A 10362-nucleotide genomic window follows, 5' to 3' on the forward strand; every position below is an offset into this window, starting at 1 on the left:
AAAATGAAGAAATTAATTTTCTCCTCTATTGTTTGGTTGAGAGAGAAACATGAGAGAAAATAAAAAATTTAGGCATTGTGAATAGTAACATTTTCTTCTCAATTTTCTTTTATTTTCCCCCAATTTTCCTTAAGTTCCAAACAGAGCATTAAGTTTCACACCAATATATGTGGCGTGATGAGGGGTATGAGGCACACAGTAGCAATGTCCTCAAGACACATAATTTTTTCCCCAAATTTTCAGTTGAATTTTGGGGGATGGTTCATATCACTTTACTATCCATTACTTATTGTTTAAAATTTGGGAAACGATAACGCCAAAATCCAATTTGTTGGTGCCAAAACCCATTTTGAAATGTACCATTGAATGACTTATTTGTCCTCCCAAATCCTAATCCATTCAATGCTAGCACTCTATGAATTTCTGTTTCTGTCGTTGCTTCGTCTATTCTTCCTCCATCGATCCCCAATTCAAATATCTGTTCATTTATTTACTTGCAGCTGAACTCCACAAACCCCAATTCTATTCTCCTCATTTAGGTACAAGCAAATCAATTCAAATTGCAAGTAACTAATCAAAAAAAATTCAAATCGCAAGCTCCTATCTTTATTTGCAAAACCCAGTTTTATGATCTTTCACCAATGGAGAATGACGTGTTCTCTCACATATTCCGGGTTCTTCAAATTAATAACAACAAAGGAACTCGAGGTCCAAAAACAGCTTCGATTAGATAATTAAATCCTACGATTTGGGATTTTAACCTTTGACAAAGCCGTTTTTTAACGGGACTAATATTCGAATTAAAGTCGATCATCAACATTCGGATTATGGTTATTCAGTGCTCAAGCTCAAGAAGGGGTGGTTCAATGGCGGAGGCCATTGAGGATTTTTTTGAAGTAGGCCAACATCTGGATCTACAAGGATATTCCTGAATATTGACAAGATATTGACAAGTGAAGAACGATCTATGCCTGTATTGACGACTCGATCAGGATTTCTCGATCTCAAGCTTGAGAAGGGCTTTAATGGTGTAGCACGAGTAGGGAATGGGGTGACACCTTGACAGAGCAGCAACAGCAAGCTAGCAAAAGAGGAAGAAGAGCAAAAAACTAAAGACGAAGAAGAAGAAGAAATGCTAGAAAAGAAGAGGTGTTGGCTTTGAATGAGGGGTTAAGACATACAAGGACAAATAGGTCATTTAGTGATAAATTTAGTGCGAGTTTTGGCAGTAACAAATATGATTTTGACAGTAACAAATATGGTTTTGGCATTACCACCTCCCTAAAATATTTACCATCCATTACTTATTATTTGTAACAAAAGAAAAAGGGAATGACTTCGGTGTCCCCGGTCATTTTGGGGACACCGTAACTTTTGGTATAACAAAACCATTATGAGCATAACCAAAACCTATTATGAACATAACCAAAACCATTATGAGCATAACAGAACCACAGCAAGGCATAACTTATTTGTTATGCCTTAGTTGGGTTTGGTTATGCCTTGGTTGGTTTTTTGGATATTCCTTAGTTATGCCTTGTTTAGGTTTTGTTGTGCTTATAATAGGTTTTAGTTATACTCATAATGATTAAATTATGCCAAAAATTACGGTGTTCCCAAAATGACCGGGGACACCGTAGCATCATCCGAAAAAAAATAGTACTTCAATACATTACAAACAGTTGCACTACTATTCGACACAACGCCTTAGGTAGTCTCGGTGAACAAACTACTTTCGATTAGAAAGTTCTTGATCCGGGCCGGATAACCTTAATCTAAGGCAGTTTATTGATTAGATATGGGTCTCTTTGACGGGATGTAATCTGATACTTATGCTCGCACTCCTGTTGCACAAACCCTATTTCGTTTATTTTTATAATGTTCCAAAGTAAAAAAAAAAAAAACACAACGCCATAGTACCAAACAATACAACGTACCCTTGCTTGCTTGTTCACAGTTCTATGTACAAAAGAGGCAAACACTTTTAAGCGACATCTACGTTTCTAGTACTAGTATTCTTCCGATTCTCCTCCGTCAATCTCCTTCCTCGGCAACACCACCGACAACAACCCGTTCTCGAGCCTGCACCTAATCTCATCCAGGTTGGAATTCTCCGGCAGCTGGAACCGCCTCAAGAAGCTTCCGCTCTGCCGCTCGTGTAGTGCTGAACCAGAGTCAAACCAAGCAAACACAAACACACAACACAGAGAAACACAAGGATTTACGTGGTTCCCCAATAATCGGGTACATCCACGGAGGGGCAGCGGATTCACTATATTTACTGGAGGAGGATTACAACAATCACTCAGACTCACACAGTATTGCCTCACAATCTACTCGTGTATCACTCTCTTCTCTCTGATTTCTGATACAACACTCTGAACCAAAGGTCTCCATTTATAGCCAGATGAGACCCTGTTCATTTGCCACGGTAGTCTCCCTTCATTTTCCACAAAGGAGGCTGAAGGATACTGGAGGATATCAGTCAAAGATTTGGGAGGCTCCTTGTCTGCTGAGCAAATGCAGGCATGGGTTGGAGCCACAAAAGTGAACAATCTCCACCTTGGCGACAATCATTGAATCAACACTGCCCTCTGCGCCCTTAGGCGCGCACTGCTCGAGAGATGTTGATCAAGTCCAAGCAATGTTGGAACTTGATCCCTGCAACCACTTTGGTGAGCATATCCGCAGGGTTATCTGCAGTCGGAATCTTCTGAAGAAGAACATCCCCTTCCTCTACAATCTCCCTGATGAAATGAAACCGAACATCGATATGCTTGGTGCGGGAATGGTGAACCTGGTTTTTCGCCAAACAGATGGCACTCTGACTGTCACAAAAAACCTCCACGTTTTCTTGAACAATTCCCAAGTCCTCAATCAAACCATGTACCCAAATAGCTTCCTTGAAAGCCTCTGTCACTGCCATATACTCTGCCTCTGTAGTAGACAAAGCCACCGTTGACTGTAACGTTGACCTCCAACTGATTGGCCCTCCAGCAAGTGTAAACACATACCCTGTAGTCGACCGTCGCTTATCTAGGTCACCAGCATAATCGGAATCCACGTAACCAACCAAATGCTGACCAAGTTTTCTGTTTCTCTCGTACTTCAATCCAACATCCACAGTACCCTGAAAATACCGTAGAATCCATTTCACAGCCTGCCAGTGCTCTTTCCCTGGATTGTGCATGTATCGACTGACCATGCTAACTGCATGTGAAATGTCCGGCCTCGTACAAACCATAGCATACATCAAAGCTCCCACAGCATTGGCATAAGGAACCTGAGCCATTTGCTTCCGTTCGTCTTCCTTCTGCGGCGACATCGATGCACTAAGTTTAAAATGAGCGGCCAAAGGTGTACTGACAGGTTTGGCTTTCCTGTCAATCCCAAATCTCTGCAACACTCGCTTCAGATACTGCGTCTGAGTCAAACAAACTGTGCCTTTCGCCTTGTCCCGCTGAATTTCCATGCCGAGTATTTTCTTTGCCTCCCCGAGATCCTTCATGTCAAACTCCTTACTGAGTTGAGCCTTCAGTCTGTCAATCTCCACCTTGCTCTTACATGCAATCAGCATGTCATCTACATATAAGAGCAAATAGACAAATGATCCATCCGGGAGTTTGCAGAAGTAAACACAATGGTCAAAGTGACTTCTTGTGTACCCCTGCTCCATCATAAACCGATCGAAGCGCTTGTACCACTGTCTCGGCGACTGTTTCAACCCGTATAGCGACTTCTTCAGTTTACAAGCCCAATTCTCCTTTCCTGCAATTCTGTAACCATCTGGTTGAGCCATATAGATCTCCTCATCCAGATCTCCGTGTAGAAAAGCGGTCTTGACATCGAGTTGGGCTAACTCAAGGTCAAACTGTGCTACCAATGCAAGCAAGATCCTGATCGACGAATGTTTGACGACAGGGGAGAACACCTCGTTGTAGTCGATCCCCTCTGTCTGTGCGTAACCCTTGGCTACCAATCTTGCTTTGAACCTGACTTTCTCAGATCCTGTACCTTCCTTCTTCGCATAAACCCACTTGCAGCCAATAGATTTCTTGCCCTTGGGAAGTTGAACCAAATCCCATGTCTGATTCTTGGAGAGTGAACCCATCTCCTCATCCATTGCCTCTTTCCACTTGTTACTATCTGTACACTGCACTGCCTCCCGGTAAGTGGAGGGGACATCATCGTCTGTCACTGGAAGTGCATAAGCTACTGTATCAGCATATCGAGCAGGTTTCCGGATTTCCCGCCTCGGTCTGCTGGTTGCAATGGATTCTGGCTGCTGTGGTATTTCCTGTAATGAAGCCTCCTCTTCAATAATGACATCCTGATCAACGGGTTGATCCTCAGGACGGCTGACTGTCTGAACAGTCTTGGCTGGAACAAGGGGAGTCTCAACCTCCACCTGTTCTGAATGCTCCACCTGCTGCTGGGCATTCGGCTCCACATTCTCCTTGGAAGGAACCTGCTGTAACATAGCAGATTCGTCGAAAGTAACATCCCTACTTAGAATCACCTTCCTGGACTCGGGACACCAGAGCCTGTATCCCTTAACACCTGAAGTGAAACCCAAGAAAACAGCTTTCTTGGCTCGTGGATCTAACTTGGACTCAGTTACATGATAGTAAGCAGAACAACCCCAAACATGTAATGAATCATAATCTGTAACTGGTTTCTCAAACCATACCTCCATCGGAGTTTTCCCTCCGATTGCTGCTGACGGTAAACGGTTGACAAGATGGGAGGCATATTTGAGAGCCTCACCCCAGAACGCCTTGCTAAGCCCGGCATTTGACAACATGCACCGAACTTTCTCCACCAAAGTACGATTCATGCGCTCTGCTACTCCATTCTGCTGCGGCGTCCCCGCAACTGTGAAGTGTCTGACTATCCCCTCCTCCCGACAGACTTGGAGAAAAGGATCTGACTTGTACTCGCCACCGTTATCTGACCTCAGCTTCTTGATTTTCCTTCCTGTCTGCGTCTCCATCATTTTCTTCCACTGAAGGAAGATTGGAAGGACCTCATACTTGTGCCTCATGGTATAAACCCAGACACGTCTGGAGAAATCATCAATAAATGTCACGAACCATCGTTTGCCTCCCAAAGTTACATTTTTGGTCGGCCCCCAAACATCTGAATGAACATAGTCAAGAATCCCCTCTGTGCGGTGAACTCCAGTGCCAAACTTGACTCGAGTTTGTTTGCCCAATATACAATGCTCACAGAAGCCAACTTTCCCTGTCTTGGCCCCTTTCAACAAGCCTTGCCTTACTAAACTCTGTAAGGCCTTCTCGCCAGCATGCCCTAAACGCATGTGCCATAGCTTGGATGCATCGTCTTCGTCTGAGCTAGTAGTAACGGCCACTCTCCCTGTGACTGTGCAACCGTCTAGGAAATACAAGTTTCCTTTTCGGCTACCTTTCAAGACAATGAGCGCCCCTCGAACTATCTTTAGCACTCCACCCATCATCGTAATCTTGTATCCTTTCACATCAAAGGCTCCAAGCGAAATGAGATTCTTCTTCAAGTCCGGAACATACCGAACGTCTGTTAGCACCCTAAACGTCCCATCATGCAACTTCAAACGGATTGAACCTATCCCTTGGACTTTGCAAGCGGTGTTATCGCCTAGCAAAACAACTCCTCCATCGAGATCTTGAAAACTCGAGAACCAGTCCCTGTTGGGACACATGTGGTAGGAACATCCCGAATCTAGTATCCACTCATCTGAATGGTCAGGTGATGATGAAACTAATAGTGCTGACTCTAGATCATCCTCTGTCTCCTCTGCAACATTTGCAGCTGGTTGTTTGTTCGGACAATCTTTCTTCCAGTGCCCCTTTTGACGACAAAGGGCACACTCGTCTTTCCCCAATCTTCTCTCTACAGACTTCCCCCTTGATTTTGAGCGAGACCTCCTTCGCCCTCCACCACCAGTCCTCCTAGTGTCGGTTCTGCCTCTTGTTGTCAAAGCTGATGCGGACGGGTCACGGTGAGCTTGCTGATCCCTCTTCCGTACCTCGTTATTCATCAAAGCATTTGAAACGTCATTAAACTTGATTTCTTCTTTACCGTACAATAAAGTAGTAGTCAAATGATCATAAGTATCAGGCAATGAATTTAACAACAGTAAAGCTTTATCCTCATCTTCTATGGAAACGTCTAGATTTTGCAAATCAGCCAAAATCTTATTGAAATTGTTCAAGTGTTGGTTCATAGTCGTACCTTGCACGTACTGGAACCCGTAGAGCTTCTTCTTGAGATACAACCGATTCTCAATACTCTTCGTCATGTACTTGTTTTCCAATTTCTCCCATAGCTCTTTAGCTAACGTTTCCTTCATCACGAAGTATTTCTGATCCTTCGTAAGACAAAGTCTGATGGTGCCACAAGCTTGGCGATTAAGCTTTATCCAATCCTTGTCTGAAATGTCGTTCGGCCTCTCCTCTAACGTAATATCCAACTCCTGTTGATACAGAACATCCAAAACTTCGCATTGCCACATGCCGAAGTTACTTGTTCCGTCAAATTTCTCCACCTCGAACTTAGCATTGGAAACCGTATTCCTTTGCCCATAATTGCTCGAAGTGACCTTGGGATGCTCGGTATTCTTCTCTGCAGATGAAGAAACTTCCGAGGTCTCCTTAAACTCTTCTTCCGCCATTAGAACTCCTTAAACTCCACCCACGTGAATATCCGGTGCACAAAAACACCAAAAAACGGCGCTTTTTAGCCAACCAACGGACAAAACACCAATGTCAGAGCTGAGTTGGGGAAAACGGAATGCGGCGTTGGATCCGGAACGTCGAGAATAGTCAGGAACGACTACTCACTTGCGCAAATCAGAGTTGAAATGGCTCCGAAATCGCAAAATAACACCTTCTGGAATATTCCTTGGATCAGAGAATATTCCCTCTGGTTAGGACTGACTGGACCTGCTGACTCAGCAATAAATGCTGACTGGGCGCTAATGACTGGGCCTTTTTTGCTGATGTGGCGCACACCTGGCGCTGACGTGGAAAGACACGTGGCTGAATACGTGGCTGATGACTCAGCCTCTCTGATGATGTGGCAGATGACGTGTCTGCTGACTGGGTGACACGTGGCGTGCTGCCTGGCGTAACCTTCTGGCCTTCTGAAGCTTCTGGATCGATGATGTCAAGCTGACATCAGCGTCTCTAGGTGAGCCAGTAGCACTGGATAATTTCCCCTGGCTTTGACTAGTCAAAAACCAGCACCTGGTTTTCCTCCTTACAGATATTAAAGTAAAAAAAAACTCTGTTTTCTGAAAAAAAAACAGATCCGGCGAGCAGCAGCTTCTTTCACGCTCAACCGTCGAACGGAGCGTGTGACCTCGTTGTTACTCCGTTTCCAATGGGTCTTGGTGCGTTGGAATCGTCTCGCAAGGACGCACAAGACTCAGTGGTCAAACGGATTCTTGGATCAAAAAAAACGTGGTTCTGTGACTCGGACAGAACACGGACTGAGAAGCAGAGTCGGAAACTATGGTGGTTTTTGTGTTCTTGGTTCTACACTACGAGCTCTGATACCAATTGTAGTGCTGAACCAGAGTCAAACCAAGCAAACACAAACACACAACACAGAGAAACACAAGGATTTACGTGGTTCCCCAATAATCGGGTACATCCACGGAGGGGCAGCGGATTCACTATATTTACTGGAGGAGGATTACAACAATCACTCAGACTCACACAGTATTGCCTCACAATCTACTCGTGTATCACTCTCTTCTCTCTGATTTCTGATACAACACTCTGAACCAAAGGTCTCCATTTATAGCCAGATGAGACCCTGTTCATTTGCCACGGTAGTCTCCCTTCATTTTCCACAAAGGAGGCTGAAGGATACTGGAGGATATCAGTCAAAGATTTGGGAGGCTCCTTGTCTGCTGAGCAAATGCAGGCATGGGTTGGAGCCACAAAAGTGAACAGCTCGGCACGGTGCCACTTGTCGTCGGAATTCTTCTCCTCCCTGCCGTCCTCCTTACGCCGCTCGCCTCTTATTTGGAGTACGTTGCCGTCCTCCAGCTGCACCTTAACGTCCCCTTTCCTCACCCCTGTCAAAATTCGACCACCGGCTTATCTTTGTCAATTAATGCTTCGTTCTAGAAACCAAAAAAAGTACTTATTTTTCAAAAAAGTAATTTTTTTTTTTTTGCAATTTTCAAACTCTAAAATAATGAACTTACTGATATCTAAATATATACAAATTTTTTAAACAATGCAAAAAGAAAATTGAAAAATTATTTTGAATTGGGGCCTAACTCTACTTCTCTAACGTGCGAAATATTTCCAAATCTTTAGTACTGGACCAACTGTTATAAATCCCGTTACTTATTTCAAATATTAAACTCCACCATTTGTTGCTTGCTTGTGGGCAGTCTAGAGACTCTACACCTCTTGGTGCGTACCTTTGCTTACACGAGCATGGATAATGCTAACATGCACCAAAAGCAAATTGAAAGAAACTTATTCACGGAGGTTTCGTGAACAACATGGAGCAAGTTGTTCACGAAGAGGCTCAATCGCAGCTGTCCATTTGCACAATCAATGGTGGAGATTCTTTTTTAGTTTTGACCGGTCACAATTAATTACTACCGGTCACAATTAGTTTTCAATCCGGACCATCCAAAAACATTTAGGACGCGCGCGATTGGATTCCGTAACACATTCTTTACGGAAAGCTCCGTAAAGAAGCAAATATACGATGGATATTTGATTTTATCCTAGCTAGCTTCTCTTCGAAAAATGCAGGTATGATCAGTTAATTGCTCCACAACATGATAAATAAAGCACATTTTATCAATACAGTGGTGACACATCACATGATACCGAAAATGTGATACTCAAATATGATCACCAAAGCGTTAAGTGTTTTCTGAATCCAAATACTAGTTAAATATTACAAATATGCGATTGAGCTAAAGATATTTTTCAAGAAGTGCTAATGCATGTTCAGTTACTTATTTTCCAAACAAAAGTGCTATGGATAAACAAGGCCTCAAGAATGTCAAATACAAACAAACATTATATAAAAACACGTTACAAACAAACATTATATAAAAACACGACTACCTGAGAAATTTTTTAGTGCCGTGTGGATATATCTCACGTTGTATCTGCTCAGCGTACATCTGAGCCATCCAATACGCTTTTGGATAGATTGGATTGAAACCCTCTCTCTCTTCTCATCCGACACTCTCCTTTCTCTCTCTCCAAATTCGAGCTGTTCAAAAACGCAATGGACGGCTCGATTGCGCCGAACCCGCGGCGGGCGGGGACAAACCAGGGAGATCAGCATGGAAGAAGTGAGCTTTGTCGGTTTCGCGCCAGTCCACTCGAGCTTTATTAGAGTCGTCGTCATAAGCTTCCCAATACAAATCAGCAGGGCCGGCTTATAGGATAGGCAAGGGAAGCAACCGCTTCTGGCCTCCGAATTTTGGTCCAAAATTGAGGCTCCATTGCAATGTAACTTATGTATTAATATTAGAATATTTTTAAATAAAAACTCAAACTAGATACTTGGTTTAGTGGTTACATAATATTGTCATGCTATTGTGAGTGTGTGGTTCGACTCCCATGCATCTCCATAATTACAAGCATATCTTTTTTACATTTATATTGTCATAATTATATTCTTTTAGTTTATTTTTTGTACTTTTATCATTTTAAAAAAAAAATCATGAATATATAAAGGGTGAGATATACAAAATTTGCTTCGGGCCTCCAAAATATATGAGCCGGCACTGCAAATCAGTGAGGCCGATTTCAAAAGGATCCCAAATATCAGCGAAGAAAAGTGACCCAAACCACGGCACCTCCTCCCCTCTCCTCGCCCCTACCATTGCCATTAATTTCTTCCTAGTTATAGCCTTCTCAACACTGTGAGCTAGTGACAAATCGATCGTTTCTCAACACTGTTCCCCATTTTCGGCTAATATATCAAGTCCGTCCCGGTCACGATCACAGTTGTTGTGGTTAATGCGCTAGCTGGTCGTGGTCACAGGTTGCCACGTTTGACTGTTTAAGAAACGTGGACGAAAACTTGTACAAGGCGGGTGAAATCTAGGGATGGCCGCCCCGCCCCGCCCCAAATGGATTGGGGATTCGGGAATTTTTTGGGGATCGGATAGGGAACGGGGATAATTTTTAAAAAAAAATGGGAAACGGGTAGGTGGTGGGTATGAGTCTGTCCCCTCTCCGCCCCGTTTGTGTGTGTGTGTGTGTGTGTGTGTGTGTGTATATATATATATATATAAAATAAATAAGTTATATACATAAATGAAAATTATATAGGAGTACTATATATACATAAGTGAGGAAGAAAGAAAGAAAC

The sequence above is a fragment of the Rhododendron vialii genome, chromosome 11a (genome assembly GCF_030253575.1).
Source record: "Rhododendron vialii isolate Sample 1 chromosome 11a, ASM3025357v1".
NCBI lineage: Eukaryota > Viridiplantae > Streptophyta > Magnoliopsida > Ericales > Ericaceae > Rhododendron > Rhododendron vialii.